The sequence below is a fragment of the Pelodiscus sinensis genome, chromosome 1 (genome assembly GCF_049634645.1).
Source record: "Pelodiscus sinensis isolate JC-2024 chromosome 1, ASM4963464v1, whole genome shotgun sequence".
NCBI classification, from domain to species: Eukaryota; Metazoa; Chordata; order Testudines; family Trionychidae; genus Pelodiscus; species Pelodiscus sinensis.
In genome coordinates, this window is record NC_134711.1 from 111,799,535 (window position 1) to 111,816,624 (window position 17,090).

The 17,090-nt window shown below is 41.9% G+C and overlaps 1 protein-coding gene and 1 long non-coding RNA gene across 4 annotated transcripts in view; one reads left to right on the forward strand and one right to left on the reverse strand.

Annotated features, from left to right (window-relative positions):
* LOC142818349 (uncharacterized) overlaps window positions 1–17,090 on the forward strand; it is a 158,111-nt gene that overhangs the window by 124,118 nt on the left and 16,903 nt on the right. Inside the window, exon 4 of one of the 2 annotated variants that reach the window (XR_012895816.1) lies at window positions 4,881–4,983. The exons of the other annotated variant lie outside the window; for it this stretch is intronic. This is a non-coding gene — a long non-coding RNA (uncharacterized LOC142818349). Of the gene's footprint in view, window positions 1–4,880; window positions 4,984–17,090 lie in introns of those variants that run through there. 2 annotated transcript variants of the gene reach the window in all.
* Window positions 1–17,090, reverse strand: part of RERG (RAS like estrogen regulated growth inhibitor) — a 121,998-nt gene that overhangs the window by 43,666 nt on the left and 61,242 nt on the right. The gene's annotated exons all lie outside the window — the stretch shown is intronic.

Consider the following 17,090-nt stretch of genomic DNA (forward strand, 5'->3'; position numbering starts at 1 on the left):
TTCTTTCGAAATTAAATCGAAAGAATGCGGCTTTTCTTTCGACGGTGGTAAACCTAATTCCACGAGGAAGAACGCCTTCTTTTGAAAGTGCTCTTTCGAAAGAAGGCGTTCTTGACAGCAAACAGGCTTTTTAGAAAGAGAGCATCCAGACTCACTGGGTGCTTTCTTTCGAAAAAGCGGCTTGCTTTTTCGAAATTCCGCATGCAGTCTAGACGCGCTCTTTCGAAAGAGGCTTGCAGTCTAGACATAGCCTTTGTAATGTGATAGAGGCAGCTCCGGGTTGTTCCTGTTCTTCTTTGCAGGATATGGAACAGGGGCTGAGGGTAGATCTACACTTAGGAAAACCAGAGCGAATGAGGTATTCCCAGCTGAGACAACCTGTTTTTGCTTGACATGTTTTCTTGCTGCTCTCCCACATGGAAACACGTTGGCAGAGGGCTACGTGCCCCAGAAATCCTCAATCATGGCCCATGGGGTACTCCCATTTCAGGTTCCCCTTGTAGAAAAATACCCCAACCTGATATTCTGGGTGTTATTAACAGGAGTATTGCATGTAAGATGCAGAGGTTAATTGTCCCACTCCACTTGCAATGGTGATGCTTCAGCTGGCTCACTGTTTTAAAATCTGGGCACCACACTTCAGGAAAGATGTGGGCAAACTGGAAAACTCCAGTGGAAAGCAATAGAAATGGTGGAAAATTTAGAAAATATACCTGACCTATGAGGACAGGTAAAAAAAACCTGGGCATCTTTAGTTTTGAGAAAACAAGACTGAGGGAAGACCCGATAACCGTCTTCAAATATGTTCAGGGATGTTATAAAGAGGATAGTGATCAACTGATCTCCATGTCCACTGAGGGCCAGACAAGAAGTCATGGATATAATCTGCAGCAAGGTGGGTTTAGATTAGATAGCAGGAAAAAAATTCTAACCATAAGGGTGGATTAGCTCTGGAATAGGCTTCCGAGGGAAGTTATGAAGTCCCACCATTGGAAGCTTTTTAAAAACAAATTGAACAGACACCCAGTAAGGACAGTCTAAATTTACTTGATCTTGCCTCAGTGCAGGGGGCTGGAATTGATGACCTTATCAGGTCCCTATTAACGAGGGCAACAATCAGAGGGATTCTGGAAGGAGAGAAAAAGAGTGCAGGATTATAACCCCGTGATAGGAAGTGCTTGCGAGAAGTGAGTATACTCTGCCACACCCACTTGTGCACAACTGTGAAAATGTAAACAAATTTTAAATATTGAAATGAATGAGAGAAAAGAGAAATTTGGATTCTGTCAAGCCTGCATGTCCTTTATACCTTGAGCGATTGTGAATTTGAATTATTTTTTTGAGATTTTATATTTTGTGCTTGTTAATCCTTTACTCTGGGTGTTAAGTGTAATTCTACCAGGGAAAAGAGCAATCAAGTTTGTTTTGTATTTTCTGTTGAATCCATCCACTTCTTGATCTTTTCCATTTTTAAAATTTGTATGGATTTACTCAATAAAAGTCAGCCTGAATCTTTATCTTTAAACATAGATGGTTTCATCATTTTCTTTTATGAGCTCTGAAGAGTTCAGTTAACTTTTTTATCACTAATTTTTCTTGTGCATTTCTGAGTCCTGGATAAGAACAGAAACAAAACTTCTGAAATATTGTTGAGAGCCCTAAATCACTTTTGCAAGCACAGAGATTTGGTTAGGCTTCTGCAAAGTACACAAAATTTGGATACGTATTTGGTCCAAACTTTTGACACTTTTATACACACATACAAATGCATGTTGTAGTCCTGCAATATCTTGAATTGGAACATACATGTTACTGCACATGTGCAGAACTGAATATCCAATGATGTCCAAGCTGACTATCTGAAGGAATGGTGCAGACCCTTAGCTAGTGTACCTCCACATAGCTCCACTGAAGTCAAGAGTTTCGATTCCCAGTGAAGTCAACAGAGATATGCTGATTTATACTAACTGAATATCTGGCTCGGTAACACTGGATAATTTTTACTGGAAGAAAAATAAGTTGTTCAATATTGAAAAATTAAAAACTCGTCTCCTACCTTCTCCATACATTAAACCTGAACTCAGACCAGAATCTTTAGGGGATTTGGAAAAAAAAAGTTAAGTTGGAGATGGTGAACAACCTTTTTTTCCCTCCAGTTTTGTGCACCTCCGTATTTTCCTGTGTTCAACTGGGCCTGGAAGCAGTAACTATGAGATAACTGAAAGAGAATGTTCTTACATATCTTTGGATATCAACTCAAATGAAAAGGTGGCAATAATCTCTCAAGAAAGTGTGAAATTCTCAATTGGATTTCTAGTGTAATTATGCTCAGATGACCATCCAAATATTAAGTGCCTACCCAGCCTCAGTCTCTAAAATGTTCTGGTACTAAGAAATGGGCCTGAGGTTGCTTTACTTTCCATTGCCCTCATGAAAACAGCGGTGTTCCAGAGAGGAACGTTGCAGCTGGATAGTCCTGGGTTCTGACTATCGGGCATTGGGAATCAGAGCATTCTTAGTGGGGGATCCCAGATTTAGAAATCCCTGCCAAATGGGACCAGACAGACCAGGTCTGACAGTGTTCAGCTCCTAATGTGTTTCAGGCTTTGTCTTCTTAAAATGTGCCTTATCTTAGCATATGTAATTACAAATACTATTATTGCACATCATAAAAACTTCTTGCTCTTTTAAAAAAATAGGGAATTTTCTCTGACCATCTATGGATATGTAACCCCCTGGTAAATAACATTTCCTTTTTCTATCATTCTAAAATTATACATACCAGTTATTAATTTGATCTGATGAGCCCATGTTCTCACATCACACAACTGGCCAAAAATGGAGGAACTGAGTGGATTTCACATTGCCCTTTATAATTTCACATCCTCTTCAGTTCCCCATCCTTGCTTAATTCTCTCTAACCTTTGCAATGCAACATTTGTTGCACAGCTAACATTTTTACTGTCCTTCTCTGAGCCTTTAAAAACTCCGTTATAGCTTATTTAAAGTGAAACCACTCAAACAGGCTACAGTTCAGCATTCGGCAAATAGATAATAATGAAGATGAGCCATTGTTCAGTACAACTTTATTATAATACTTGGTTATTTTCCTAACCTTTTTCTCCTGTACCCAAGCAGTGGAAACCTTTTAGAACCTATAATACTGAGACACTGTTAACCATTTTCCTACAATAAGAGCAAAGCTTGAAGAAGATAAAATTGCAGCCCTTCTTTAGAGAGATCTTGTAGTTTAACCTATCATCACCCATTTTATTTTCACTAAAACGTATTTTGCTTAGTTCAGGAAAGAAGTCAGCATTAGCTTTTTGTAACAAACTGTGTAATAAGAAATCACAGCTCACATTTCTGTTCTGAAATTTGATTTGTCCTTTTCATATGTGTTCTTTTTTTTAATTGTATCCTTTGGTATATATGGTTATGACTATTTTCTTCCACTATGTGATCTGAGGAAGTGGGTCTGGCCCACGAAAGCTCATCATCTAATAAACCATCTTGTTAGTCTTTAAAGTGCTACATAGTCCTGTATTTTGCTTCAGCTCACAACTGGCTGTCAAAAGTTGTGTGATGGGCCAAGTAGACATCTGTTGTTTATCTCCATCCAGGTAAAGGCTCCTGAGGTCTGAGGCACATGTTAACTAATTAATTAGGCACCAGTTTTGCAATCTGGTGCCTGTCTGAAGACCATTGTGACTGAAAAGGGACTCATTAACTGAAAAATCTGAGCCTTGTATTGCTTAGGTACATAAGAATGGCCATACTGGGTCAGAACAAAGGTACATCTAGCCCAGTAGCCTGTCTGCCGACAGTGGCCAGCGCCAAGTGCCCTGGAGGGGGTGGACCGAAGACAATGATCAAGCGATTTGTCTCGTGCCATCTGTCTCCAGGGACACTATTCCTACCCCCTAGCTAATAGCATTTTATGGACCTAACCTCTATGAATTTATCGAGCTTCTCTTTAAACTCTGTTATAGTTCTAGCCTTCACAGTCTCCTCTGGCAAGGAGTTCCACAGGTTAACTACACGCTGTGTGAAAGAAGAACTTTCGCTTATTAGTTTTAAACCTGCTACCCATTAATTTCATTTGGTGTCCTCTAGTCCTTATATTATGGGAACTAAAGAATAACTTTTCTTTATTCACCCTCTCCACACCACTCATGATTGTATATACCTCTATCATATCCCACCCTCCAGTCTCCTCTTTTCCAAACTGAAAAGTCCCAGTCACTTTAGCCTCTCCTCATATGGGATCCAAACCCCTAATCATTTTAGTTGCCCTTTTCTGAACCCTTTCCAAGGCCAAAGTATCTTTTTTGAGGTGAGGAAACCACATCTGTACACAGTACTCAAAATGTGGGCGTACCATAGTTTTATACAGAGGCAGTAAGATATTCCGTGTCTTATTTTCTATCCCTTGCTTAATGATTATGATTATGTCATCATTGTCTATGGTTGAGTTCAGGGGAATATATTATCCAGCTCTAAGGAGGCCTGCTATATTCATTGTGAGAGACTGACCTGGTGGCATTGCTACTTATTTGTCCCCCGCACTGCTCTCTTGTCCTTGCGTAGTTTGGCTCTCTGTGTTGCCCCATTAGTGCCATCCCCCACCTACCAGACATGATAAACTGCAGCTTAGAGAGGCCAGCGCTGCTGTATCTAGAACTTAGGAGGACCATCAGATGGAGAAGCTGCCTCTAAGAGGAGCTGCAAACTCAGCTTCTCAGAAAACTTCCTTTCACTCCAACTCTCCCACCTGTTTCCAACATGGGGAATGAAGAATGAGGAATTTACTGACATCCTTTTCTGAGAAGCACAGCTGGAAGATTTAATTTTGCTATGACACTAACTTCTCCCTCTAGTGAATTCCCCTGTGGGAATGGAAGTGACCAAGCCTTTCAGACTGGGACTTTTGCTACTGAAGAGCGTTGCACTGCAAGGAGCACAGAAGAAGAGAGGATGGTAAGAGTGGGGTTTTGGTCTGGGGTGTAGCCAGGAGAGGATAATAGTATGGTAAAGAGATTAGTGTGTAGGAGAGGCAAATGGGAGTAACTAGTGGAACTTGATGGTTTCTTTTCTTTGCAGCACCAGTCTAGATTGAATAAAAGGAAATAATGTTTACTGTGTTAAAAAAAGTGCCACACATTTGGGGTTCTATGACAATGGGTACATACATGAAGTGCAGAGTTTGAGGTGAATGCTATAGCTCATAGGAGCCAGATAAGTGGCATTCTTAAAGACAAATTAAAGCAGGTTATTTAAACCTGTTTCCTGGAAGAAATATTAACTATTTCATCCATAGAACGTTCCGTTATTTGAAAACTCTTGTAGAAACTAAATCTGGAATTGAAATCCTGTTATTAGAGTCCTGCATTAAGTGCAAACCTCAATGTAACATTAACTGTAGTCACCACTACTTCATCTGCCTTGCTGAAGAGCACCCATTTGTTTCAGTGAGGATTGCATGAGTGTAGAAGGACAACATGTGATCCTCCATTCTAGATAATGCCACCAAACCTCAGGCCACCATATTGGTTTCACTGAAAATACTCTGACACAATCTAGCTCAAGGTCCCAAAAGGTGAAAGGCTAGTAATTTTTTAATTCAATCTCCAACTGCTGAGTGAGAACATGCAGTGGCCAAATAACTGCAAGCTCAATTAAACAGCCAAGCTTTATTATACTGCAAAACCTCCCTGTGGTTTTATTGCTCCCGAGAAATACAACTCCTATAGCAGTGTTTGTGGGAAATAGCATTAAAACTGTCTCTTCCAATGTATTAATTATGATCTGTCAGGCACATTTTGACTGGAAACAGCCTGCCTCACAATGAATGTATTTTTGGCTGTTTAAAGGATATTAAAACAGGAACAAAAAAGTATTGGTTAATAGTTATCATTATGCGTGCGTGTTTTTAAAAGGAGAATTCAAAAATCTCAGCAGGGAGCTTTTTTTTAGAGCTTGACATTACGAGGCCCATCTTGCTAAAATTAAATTCCCTAAAACAATGACGCTTTTTGTACTGGGTTGCGAAGTTTGAGTTGTTTCTTGGCTTAATGATTTAATATCTAGAGGCGTGCATTCATCGCTCACACATCAACATGGCCTTCTCTCGAGCGATTAAACCTCTGCAGTTTATGGCTGTATATTGATGTAGCATGCATGAGTCACATATTTACAAAGGAGATGATACACCAGGGGCCAGTTGCATAGCAAACAATGTGCTTCTAGGTTCTAAAGCCCCTGCATGCCATAAAATAACAGAGTAATCACAACACAATCTCTTCTGAGTAATGTAAACAATATAAGCTCAAAATACAAGCGTGCCCATGACATTACAAGGAATTTCTGAGAGAGCCACAGGAACCAGGGAATGACCTGAGGCACGCACTAATTATCACACTCCATCATCCCAGCATCTCCAAGTAACTCCTTCTGCCTGCTAGCAAAGGCCTGGACATGGGGCAAGTGTTCTCCTGCAGCGAGGTCAGGCACAGAACTCTTGGCATTTCTAGCAGGAGGGCAGTGGCTCCCTGGGAGCCTCCGGAATGCATCTGCCAAGAGGATGTGCTGAATCAGTGTTTCTCCTAGTAATGCTGGCCACGCCACCTCCACAGCCAGTGCCGTCTACTTTCTGGGCTGTGGAAGCCCATCTACTTATCCCCCTACCTCTCATACATAGGCGGTTGTGGGCCCTTTGCTCTCTCTCAACTGCTCTCCCTGGCAGGCTTTCTTCTCCAAAGACCCTGAGGGCAGCTTTACAACCGCAAAAGCGCAATAACCTGGGAGTAAACATGACATTTTAGTTAAGCTTCAAGCCTTAATTATGCATTCCCTGTGAGGCAGGTGATGTGATATAATATTTTTCCAGATGGTTAAACTGGAGCATAGAGAGCCTGATTTTCCTCCCACTGATACCTGTTCCACACTGGATTCACTCCATTTATTTAAATGGAGATACTCCTCATTTATGTCCGTGTACGTGAGAGGACAGCTAAGCCCTTGTCAAAAGCAACTCGCTGATGGTGGCAATGCAGTCTGTCTGCTTAGGTTCACCACTCCCTGACCTGTCCACCCACCGAGTATTTGTTGCTCCGTATGGATTTGAGTACGTGGGAAATGGCTGGCACACAAGTCTGAGGTGTATACTGGAAGAGGTGGGGAAGGACTGCATCATCAGATTGGTCCTTGAGTGTGCATGCACTTGGCCTCTTGCTGTCAGTGTGTCTGGCTCAGCTGGTTACATTTCAGGGGTGAAGGAAAAGGGGTGGGTGGGTGTTTAAAACTAGACTAGGAAAACAGGACAGACAATTAAATGTTGGAATTTTTTGTCAGGGACACCAAGTGTCTCTAAGGGTATGTCTACACTGCCACCCTAGTTCGAACTAGGGTGGCTAATGTAGTCATTCGAACTTGCAAATGAAGCCTGGGATTAAAATATCCCGGGTTTTATTTGCATGTTCCTGGGTGCCGCCATTTTTAAATCCCCCGTAGTTCGAATTCCCTGCCCGCGGTTACAAGTGGCAGTTTAAAGTTAATCTGAACTAAGTCCTTAGTTCGGATTAACTGTTACACCTCATTCCACGAAGAGTAACAGTTAATCCAAACTAAGGACTTAGTTCAGATTAACTTTAAACTACCACATGTAGCCACGGGCAGGTAGTTCGGACTAGGGGGATTTAAAAATGGCGGCGCCCAGGAACATGCAAATAAAACCTGGGATATTTTAATCCCGGGCTTCATTTGCAAGTTCGAATGACTACATTAGCCACCCTAGTTCGAACTAGGGTGGCAGTGTAGACATACCCTTAGAGAAAAGTAGTACATCCTGGACCTAGGCTGTAAGTAGCGGTTAATAACCTACTTGAGTAGATAAGGGTGGCGCAAGTCGGGATTGAGCACACTCAGCTCGCACTGGCTCTGAGATTGCTCCGGCTCTGCTTTTTAAATGGAATAGAGTTACCAGGCTCTTACTACATTTAAAAGGCAGAGCTGCAGTGGTGTGGGACTCAGTGCCTCTGCCTCCCCTGACCTCCACCCCAGCGGAGACGGTGCTGGGGGGACCGCTCCCCCAGCATTGGTTCCTGCTCCCCCTCCCCCTTGCTGCCTCTGCATCCATGTCAGAGGCAGCAAGGAGGGGGAAGCGAGTAGTTAAGTAGTGACTAGGCTTATCGAGTAGTTGACTACTTGCCTAGTCACTTACATCCCTAGCCTAGCTACAGTAAACAAGACAAGGAATTGGGGGAAAAGTAGGCCGGGGGTAGGTGAAATGGCAAAGCTATAACATTACTATAGATAACAAATCTGGGTACAGACACACAGGCTCTCTGTTCCCCTGCTTTTTCCATATTATGATCCATGGATGAAAAATATGAATCTGTCTTAAAATGAAGGAGAAATTTCAATCAGCTTGTGCTGGTGAGGGAATACAGGAACTTCTACAACTTTATTTTGCTTGACCCCATCTTTGCTTACTGTTACAGTTCTGCTGGTTTGCACTAGCGAGGCCAGAACACAGAAAACGCCTGATAAAAAGAATATACCTGCTCTTGTACTCATGAGATTAAACAGAAACATTCACTGCACGTGCTCAGCATCAACGTCTGTGGCACTGCATTAATCTTGTTATATACTGGCAATTCCTGGCCCTTAAAATACACCCTGAGCAAAAGCAGAGTCAGTCAGACAGGGAACAAGAGTGTCTGAGCAGATACTGCGAGGTTATTTCTACCACCACTCTGCTATCCTATTATGCATTTTATTCTTGTCTAACAACATCTGTTTGGAGAAAGGGAAACGCATACAAATTGCGGGGAGGGGAAGCATCATGCTTATTCATTGATTTAGGGCTAGACGGTGACTTGGATTAAGTTCTTATTCAAGGGTGTAAGAGCTCTGATTATACCCCTATACAGGCTCTCTACAGTGCAGGTAACAGTAAGGAAAGTTACTAATCTTCTTGATCTCTGTCCCTGAGGCAGGTGGGTGGGAAGGACTGGGGGATGTCTGGAGCTGTGGATCTACTCCCCCTACAAGATACAGTAGCAGGGTCAGCGTAGAGTGATGGTTGCATTAGTAATTGGATACCCACATACACCAGCATTGTCACTATCCCCCAACAGAGCAAGAAGAGAGTAGAAGTGGAAATATGACTCAGCTATGCCTCCCGGCGGTTTCTGAAGTGATACATCTTATGCACTGACATTTGATTATGACTGTGCCTAAAGCCACAATCTAGACTTTAGAAATTTTATAGCTGCCCAGCACCAAGGCATCTAGGCTCTTTATATCAGCAACCTTCTTCTTCAGCAATTTTAATGCTACAATATTTGTGGCCCATTTTGTTGTTTTATAATTTCAATAAAACCTTGCATATTAACAGAGACCCCCAATTTCCTGTTGTTGGACAGGTTAGTCAAAGTATCATAGTGTGAACTAGAGTATATGGGACTGGGAGTCTGGCAAAGTGCTGGAGGGAGCATGTGTTGGGATATGGGCCCTGAACTGGAGACAGGTAGTTTAAAACCCAGTACGAGCAGCGGCAGCAATCCAGCAGATCTTATCTCCTATGATACAAGATCAGAAAGTAGAGCTGTGCCAATGGACATAACAAATCCGGTGTACAGTCAGACAATACTCTGTTTCTGGATACACTCATTCTGTCTGCTCCACTTTCCTGCGTATACTTACTACCTCTCCACCTGCTCGCTCTCGCTCTCTCTCTCTCTCTCTCTCCCACCTTCTTGAAAGCAAAGTCTGGGTGCCCAACATCACAGGTGTCCAATTAAACACCCCAACCCTTCTGTAAAATTTAAAAGCACAATTATGCCCCATAAATAGAAGCCAAAATTGTCCATTCTAAAAACTGTCATTAAACCCACTCCCCTCCCCCCTTAATTCTCAGACTGAGCTTGTTTTCCATGTCTTGGCAGTGATTGCTCAAGGAATTATAGTCTCTGGTAACTTCACTTCTAGTCATGGCATGGCACCTAGATATATTTTTTCTGCCTTTTACAATCTTGAGTCGGAACCTTCAAAGCTCTTTCTAAGGAGGACACTTAGGTCTGGGTGAAACAAAATACAGGGCTATGTAGCACTTTAAAGACTAATAAACCATCTTGTTAGTCTTTAAAGTGCAACATAGTCCTGTATTTTGTTTCAGCTACACCAGACTAACACAGGTACTATCTATCACTTAGGTCTGGGTTATGTCAAGTCCTTCCTACTAACAGTTGGCAAATACATGAGTACATCTCACAGGTGGAAATTTAGTGCTGGACAAACCTTGAAATCTTGGGTAGCCAAATTCACTGCTGGCATAAATTGGAGTAATTCTATTGACTTTCATGGAATTACTCATAAATATACTAGCAACATATTTGGCCTCTTATTTGGGTAAACACTCTTGTTTTGGAATCTCCTCCAGACCTATTTTGTGTGTTCTGTTCCCTCCTTACCCTGCAGCAACAACCCCACTGCTGCCTCCTAGCTCTTCCAATTGGTACCCTCATCTCTTGCATCTGAAACAGACTGTTCCTTCTCCTCCAACTCTCAAGCCCATACTGTTAGTCCCACAAAGTAATCAGCAATAGCTCGCTAGTCTTTATACTCTATGAAAAAATAAACTTTTAGAATGGGTGGGAAAATGCCATTCACAAACACAATTAAGGGAGATTGGAAACGATGCACTGGCCATCCCCATTTGTATCTTTTTCAATCTCTTGTAGCTTCTAATTTGAGAACCAAATTTCTGTGACCCATGTCATCCCAAGCATCCATTTTCATTTATGATGGAGCAAACTTGAAGTTTAACTTTTTTTTCTAAATTATCTGAGTGCCAAAAGTTTGGGGACAGATAGTGTGCTCCATGGAAGCCAATGAAACTATGCTAGCTTATGCTGCCTGAGGCTCTAGCCCATCTGTGTAGGTCTAGAGAGACATTTTCATCTTCACATAATTCAAAAGGAATATGACGAGTAAACTAAAAATGGCTCCACTTTAATTTCTCAAAGCTTTTAAAAGGGATCCATTCGCCTTTTGGTTGAAAGTAGGTGAGAGACATTGCAGTCTCAATGTTTTGTGGTGTGTGAATTTTTAAGTTACGAATGACTGAAAATTGGAGTTTGTTAGCACAGAGGGCACTTTCAGTCGTATTCTATGTTTATAATAGTTGAGTTCATGACTCTTGCCAAGCCCAAGAAATGTGTATATTAAGCTTCCCATGCTAGGAAAGTTAGTATTACCTCAGAGAAGCAATTACAGCCTCAAGGGTTGTCATGCTACAATGGAGGCAAACATTTTTACAACCATGCACTTTATCCTATTTGGGGCTCTCACAAACCAGAGAGTAAATTTACAGCTGCTAAAATGTGCTGAGTAGACAATGCTGGAAGTTTTCTACCATAGAATAGCTCCTCTGTGTACCATGTCTCCCCGCATCTTTCTCCACTACTGGGGATCAGTACTGAACTGGGGAGGGGGCAGCACCAAGGGCTTGTCTTTGCTGTGATTTTGGCTTGAGGTATAACTTGTTTTGCCCCTAACCCAACACCCCTGTGCACACACAGATCTCTAGCTTGAATTAAGTGGGGTTTTATCTTAAACTCGAGCTAACTGGTCCCTTAGGGGTTGGGGGTTGAAACTTGAGCATTGGTGGCTCTTAAGCTAGTGGGGTTGTAGCCAAAGGTGGGAGCCTGAGGTAACACAACTCATCAGATGCTAATCCAATCACTCTGTGCTGCTAATCAATATCACTGTGTAACAGGTGTGTTGTTTCACAGTGTTGCCATTTACAATGGAGCTAGGCTAGCTCACGTGGAGTCACTTGACTACACTAATTCAGGAAAGGCAACCCCTCAGAGTGAAAGGATAGAGCAGTGTCCATGTCCTCTCCTTAGTCTGGGCCAAAAACCTGTTGAAGAATTCCAGTGCAAGCCAGTTATGGTTGTGCTTTTGTGATGTAATGATCTGTCTCTTAGGAGCAGGACTGAAATCATCAGCTCATTTACAAATGTTGTCAAGAAGTCAGCAAACGAAAAAATGACTTTGATCAAAAACAGTTTGGACTAGATTTGAACCAATGGTTTAATAATGAAAGACACCCTAACCCCACTACTAATCACCCAATGATCCAGACTACCTCCAGTGGTTAGACTGTAGCAAAACCTTTCCAGTTCCCCTTTGACAGAAAGTCAGACGTGGGAAAAAATAAAATAAGCCATGTCTGTTGTCATCAAAAACGCCTTTCCCCAGGGAAATTGAACTTGTGCACCATGGGATATGTCTGTCAACACCCTTGCATTTCGCAGCTCCCCGATGATACTCGACGAGAACACACTGTAAACTTCTGAGCCAGCAGCAAAATATTCCAATCAGCAATGTAATGCTGGTCTGTGTAGAAGATATACATAAGCAGTTCCCAGGGGTATAAGTGATACTGAAAATTCCACTATAAACCATATTGCAGAAATGTATTTCTAAGAAAAACAGCAATATTTTAAGCAACAGAGGGCTTGTTTTACCACTGTGTGACTCTGGTTTTATGCCAGTGTAAGACCACTGTAACTGCTAATTCTCTCTTATACTGGTTTCATACTGATGTAACTTCATTTGCTTCAGTGAAGCTGGTTCTGATTTACATCACTGCAACAGAGAAGATAATTAGGCCCATCGGCTACATACCATCTTTATTCTGCCTGCAACTCTTCTGTTGATATTAATGGGAATTCTGCACATGGAATTGGGAGAGCATCTGGTCTACAGTGTTTTTACACTTACATTCTTAAAACATCCATCATAATTTATATCTCATTTGTACTAGCTCAATTCATTTTTAAAACTATATTCCATTATAGATTGTTACATCATGTATATCTGAGAGGAAAAATGGGGGGAAAAAATCAAGATTGTTTTAATGCCACAGTAACCATCCATCATCTCTGGATAATTAATAATCTGTTTAAAAGGTAAATGGAATTTAGAGTGTTATTTCCATCTCATCTAACTGTGGCATGCAAGGAAGTGGTGTCTTTTATATGCAGGCCAAATATAATGGAAATAGGTCTGCTTAATTTATTGGGTTTGGGGCTAATACAAAAGAAATTAAGGTTAAAGGTGGGAGATGGTATATCATAGCACTTAGAAAGAGGGTATAACATAAACAGTACCAGTATGCTGTGTCCCTAATATTGACTGGGATCTGCTTAGAAGGCCAGATCTTACTCAGACAAAATTGGCATTGATATTGATGAGAGTTTTGCTGGAGGAAGGACTGAAGGATTTGGCCTACCCTAGACTTGGATATAACAAAACACCGAGTAGCTTGGTGGAATGAAGGTCCTGAATTGTTTCAAAGCATTACCACTTGAAAAATGTAGGCCTAGGTATTGTGAACTTTCACTATTCTCACGGGGTGAGGGAGCAGAGAGACAGTCAAACGAATAGGCACAACTTACATCCTCTTTAAACCCTCCAGGTAATCCACAAGCCTTGGATTGAGCCTCTTCCCTATAAGATGTTTCCACTGTGTATTGCCTATTACCCAAACACCTGTCCAAAATCTATAACATTTGTTGAAAATTTGTGTATGTCTATTTTTATCATCTATACACCTGTAGCAAAAGAACATTGTTCAGGTTAAAAAGTCAAGCCCCCAAAGGTAGGAAGTACCAGCACAGACAGTTCTGGTGGAACCTTCATTCAATGCCTATGCACTACGACAGCTATGCATTAGGACAGATTTTAATTACATGGCTGCATCCTATTTTCTTCTGCCGGATTCCTACCTCATTCAGTGCATCTGTCCCTTCCCTAGCCTTGGCTCCTGGTCCCGGTCCCCTTCTCCTTTTCTACCCAGTCTTGGTCTTTGTCTACACTGCAGGAGGTAAGAGATCTTCCACGAAAACTTCTTGAGCAAAAGCGCATCCGCACCTCAAAAGTGCATCGCAAAAGCGATGTGCTTTTGCGCAAGAGAGTATCCACACTGCATGGACACTCTTGCGCAAAAAAGTTCTGATTGTCATTCACAGAATGGCCATCAGAGCACCTGTGATTTTTCTGTTAGGCTCTTTTTGCACAGGAAACCACTGTTGAGCATCCACACGCACCTTTTGTGCAAAAACACTTGCAGAAAAAGGAATTATTCCTCATAGAAAGAGGTATACTTACACCGCAAAAAGTCCTCTGTTCTGTCATTTTAATGTACATTTTCTTGTGCAAAAACGCGCTTGAGGTGTGGACGCTCTGCAGGTTTTTGTGCAAAAACCCTGTAGTGTAGACATAGCCTTAGTCTCCTTCTCTAGTTTGGATGTCTTCCAATGTCAGCCTCCTTATTCAGGCCCCCCTCCTGCTCCAGCTCCTAGTCTCCAGTTTTCCTTGTCAGGCATTCCTCCTCCCAATTCCTTGTCTAATTTCAGTTTCCCCACCCCCTCATAGTCAACTGACTCCAAGTCATTTCCTATTTCCCTCACTGGCTTCCTGTTGTCATACCCTCCCCAGCTCTCAATATCCTTGTTCAACCATTCCAAGCATTGTTCTTATAGTTTGTCTTCCTAATTATAGAATCCTAGGGCTGGACCTCCCGAGAAAGGTTATCGAGTCCAAAGCATCCCCTTTCAAGTCCCAGTCTCACCAAATGCCTTGTTCCTAGTGCTTTCTTTCCCTCCTCATTGGACTTTTATCCCCACTGCATTTAGATTAGCCATCTCTCTCCTCCATGCTTTCTGGGTGCCAGCAGGAGCACAGGAGAAAGTGGTTCCCAGTTCTCTGTTTCAGTGTCCTCCTCAACCTTGCCTCAAAACAGCTGTTTTAGAGGGAGTCTGGCTTTGCTTTGGATTTCTGGGCTGAGGCATACTCATTTGTTTTATAGAGATTATGCATGCACAGCTTGGTCAGCACTAGGAGCTGAGAGAGGCTTGGACATGCTCAGTGAGGACACAATCTGGAGATTTTAGTTGCTAGAATTAAAGTTTTTACTGAGCATGTGCAAACTGATTTGGGCAGATTTTCACAAGGATAGCAAAACACATGTATCTTTCACAAACCTCAGCTCTGTCACTTGTTTACAGGGTGACCTTCAGCAACTCACTGCCATCTATGTGCCTCAGTTTTCCCATCTGTAAAATGGGGCTAAAGATATTCACAACCCGTATGTTCGTATTTTTATTATTTATCGCTGCAATGCCTACAGGCAACATTCTAATCTTCTGGGAGCATTAAAGACTTTCACAGAAATCTTTAAGTACCACACAACTGCATCTGAGCTCAGAATTTGCCCTTAATTAGGCATCCCAGTTACTCCATTAAGTGTGTGTTCTGTCCTTGTTGAATGCATTATATACAGGAGAGATACTTTGTCAATGGCTTATCTGTCTTGCCTGTCCTCATTTCTCATGAGAAATTATCCAAGCATAGACAAGCTGGTCATAGCCACCTCAAAAGCAATTAAACACTCTAACTACAAGTTTGGTTTTCCTCCCTGTATTTTAATATTTTATATATATATACACACACACACACACACACACACACACACACACACACACACACACACACACAGAGAGAGAGAGAATTTTAGAGTTTTGTACATCAGTGTATGTATCTGTCTCTGAGTCTGTTTAATCATAGAATCATAGAACTGGAAGGGACCTTGAGAGATCGAGTCCAGTCCTTGCCCTTATGGCAACAGTAAACACTATATAGCTCATCCCTGACAGGTGTCTGTCTAACCTTTTCTTAAATATTTCCAGTGATGGAGATTCCACAATCTCCCTAGGCAATTTATTCCAGTGTTTAACCACCCTGACAGTTAGGAAGTTTTTCCTAATGTCCAACCTAAACCTCCCTTGCTGCAGTTTAAGCCCATTGTTTCTTGTCCTATCCTGAGAGGCGAAGAACAATTTTTCTCCCTTCTCCTTATAACACCCTTTTAGTTACTTGAAAACGGCTATCATGTCTCCTCTCAGTCTTCTCTTTTCTAAACTAAACACGCCCAGTTCTTTCAGCCTTCCTTCATAGATCATGTTCTCTAGACCTTTAAACCTTTGTTCAAAATACCTCCTAAACAGTGAGAGCTAGGGTAGCGCTAGTATGCAGCTTCCCCTTTTATAGCTTAAAGCAAGGTAAGGGTTTGGTTGTATCAGTAAAATGGGATGTGCCTGGAATTTGATTGTTTTCTGCAACATGGAAAAAGGGAGGGGGAATGAGAGGAGGGATGCATCCTTCGCCAACCTCAGGCCCCAGGCCCCCCTCCTTCCCACGCCCCTTCATGGCCCTGGGCCTCCCCACTCCTATCCCTGAAGCACCAGGTTGACCCCCTCCAATCCTAGGCTGGCTTGGGGCATACCAGTGGAAGGTTCCACCCTACCACAGGCCAGACCTAGGTAATGCTGGATAAGTCTGTTAGTACCATATTATTATTCCAGGCCTTTCATGTAAGAATGATAATGGGTTTGAAAGCCACACAGAGTCTTTGAAACAGAAGGAATTAAATAAAACAGCAATAGAAAACACCTTTTTATTTATCAAGGTACGAAGAAGGGCAACTAAAATGATGAGAGGAGTGGAGAACTTAACTTTTAAGAGGAGCTTTAAGGAGTTTGGATTGTTTAGCCTAATAAAATGAAAGTGGAAAGGACAGCTGATTGTTTTCTATGAATACATCGGAGTGAGGAAAAGGGGTTATTTAAGTTAAGCACCAATGTGAACAGAAGAACAAATTGATATAAACTAGCCATCAATAAGTTTAGGCTTGAAAAGTAGATGAAGATTTCCAACCATCCCAGGAGTGAAGCTGTCATGGATGAGAAGGAAGGTCCTTTTCTAGATCAAACTGGTTAAAAGATGGGAAAGATAATGTGGGAATGGACAGTTTTCATAATAGAGAGAGGCAAAATATGGGACCAGTACGCTTCAGTATATACATAAATGGTCTGAAAAAAGCTAAACAGTTAGGTGGAAAATTTTTGCAGATGGTACAAAGTTGTTCAAAATAGTTAAGTACAAAGCAGATGGAAAAGCATTACAAAGGGCTCTCACAAAACCGGGTGACTGGACAACAAAACTGATCAAATTCA